This window comes from Rhinopithecus roxellana, chromosome 2 (assembly GCF_007565055.1).
Source record: "Rhinopithecus roxellana isolate Shanxi Qingling chromosome 2, ASM756505v1, whole genome shotgun sequence".
Taxonomy (NCBI): Eukaryota; Metazoa; Chordata; class Mammalia; order Primates; family Cercopithecidae; genus Rhinopithecus; species Rhinopithecus roxellana.
Window position 1 is genome coordinate 172,660,852 of NC_044550.1, and position 2,396 is coordinate 172,663,247.

At 39.8% G+C, this 2,396-nt stretch overlaps 1 pseudogene; it reads right to left on the reverse strand.

Moving 5' to 3' along the window:
* Positions 1-1,562: 1,562 nt before the first annotated feature.
* LOC104673240 lies at positions 1,563-1,994 on the reverse strand (annotated as a pseudogene).
* Positions 1,995-2,396: the final 402 nt, after the last annotated feature.

The following is a 2,396-nucleotide window of genomic DNA, read 5'->3' on the forward strand; positions in this document are numbered from 1 at the left end:
TGAGCAGCAGCAAATGATAAAAGGTAACTGAATGGGTAGGCAAAGAAATTAAGTTGTCACAGCTAGTAAATGGGTGATTCATAAGTATAATATATAGTAATGTAAATAGTAAAATTGGACTCTGTGTTTCAGAAGTTATAAAGTTAATAGCCTATAGAGGCTAGGCAGCAAACATAAATTAGGATGCAGGCTGTTCTGGACTAAATTGTGCTCCCTGAAAATTCACCCCCTTAACCTCCCATGTGACTGTTTTGAAAATAGTATCTTTAAGAGGTAACTTAGGTGAAAAAAGTTATAAGAATGGGACCCTAACCTGATAAGACCAGTAGCCTTATAGAATAAGGAAGAGAGACAGAGAGAGAGAGAGAGATCTACATATAAAAAGAAGAAAGGTGACATTGAAGACACAGCAAGGAGGTGGCAGTCTGCAAGTCAGGAAGAGAGCCTTCAACAGAAACTGAGCTTGTCAGCACCTTGACTATGAACTTCTAGGCTCCACAGTTGTGAGAAAATAATATCTATTTTTTTTAAGACACCCAGACTTTTGTATGTTATTATGGCAGCCCAAGGAGACTAATACATGGACCAAATTTAGTATAACAGGGCAAGCAGTAGAGAATACATTTGGGACTGGTGGACAGAGTCTTGAAGTAGAGCACAAAAGCCTCTTCCAAAAGGAGCAGATGCTACTGAGCTCCAGTGAATTGAGGTTGAGCTTGGTGGGAGGGAATAGGGAAATATACGTAAAGAAATGTGGTGGTAGACATTGATAGCTTCTTCTAGGTTAGGCAGGGCTCTGAAAGATTATCCTCAAACTGCTCTCCAAGGTCCTCATTTGCCTTAGGCCAAAGTGTTTTTTAAAATGAATGGAGCTGATATACATGAAGTTCAGTGCAGGGCGAGGTGGGTAGTTGAGACAGTAATCCTTTCAAATTTGCAGACCACCTGGGGTAGAGGGTGGCTCATGGCCCTCAGTGGGTTCCTCACATGCCTCTCTCCCTCATAACCTGACAGAATTGATAATCTTCGAAGCCCTGGGGTCAAAGCCTACTCTAGGATTCCTAGCTCAAACCAATTTAAAATATTGTGTGGTTTTGAGTAGATAGTTCTCCAAAGAAGATATACAAATGACCAAAGAGCACATGAAAAGATATTCAACATCACTAATCAGTAGGGAAGTACAAATCAAAATCACAATGAGATACCATCTCATATTCATTATCATGGCTATTATATATGTAAAAAAGAAAGTAACAAGTGATGGTGAAGGTATAGAGAAATTGGAACTTTTGTGGTCTGTTGGTGAAAATATAAAATGGTGTAATTGCTATGGAAAATAATATGGCAGTTCTCCTAAAAATCAAAACTAGAATTACCATATGATCAAGCAATTTTACTTCTGGGTATAAACCCCAAATAATTAAAACCAGATTCTCAAAGAGATATTTGTACAATTATGTTCATAGCGGTATTATTCCTAACAGCCGACAGGTGGAAGCCACTCAAGTTTCTTTTTTTAGGCATATGAAAATTCATTACTACAGTGTTTTCACCATTAAAATTTATGATCTTGGTCTTTACTTCTTGCCTTTGTATAGGGCCAAAAGAGACACACTGGCTACTTTGACAACCTTAAAGCGGACTCCAGGAATATCACCAACAGCATGACCTTTGTGACCAAATCCAGCAACCAGAACTTCATCGTTTTCCAGAATTAAGTTCAAGCAACCACTGTTGGGTACAAAAGCTGTGATTTTCTTGCCATTCTTGATCAGCTGGACCCTGACGCACTTCCTAATGGCAGAATTTGCCTGTTGGGCGTCAACTCCTACTTTTTCCAGCACGATTCCTTTTGCACGAGAAGCACTTCCAAAAGGGTTGGCCTTCAGGGCTGTACCCAAATGGGCTTTCTTGTACTGTTTATCATGCCACTTCTGGTCTCGTCAGTGACTACGGAGCTTCCTAGCAGTATGATGTCCATGACACCTGCACATCCTGTCGGAGCGACGGGCCTGAGCCAGAGAGAAGCAGCCAGAAGCCACTCAACTTTCTATCAGCAGATGGATGGTTAAACGAAATGTAGTACATACATATAGCACATTTATATGTATAAAAACATTATTTTGCCGTAAAAAGAAAGGAAATTCTGACACATGCTACAACATGAATGAACCTCGAGGACATTAAGCTAAGTGGAATAAACCACTCACAAAAAGATAAATACCGTATAGTTTCGCTTCTATAAGGTACCTAGAGCAGTGAAATTCATAGAGACCAAAAGTGAAATGGTAGTTGCCAGGGACTGGGGTGGGGAGGAGAAAATGAGGAATTTTTAAATGGATATAGAGTTTCAGTTTCGTAAGATAAAAAGTTCTGGTGACGGCTGCACAGCAATA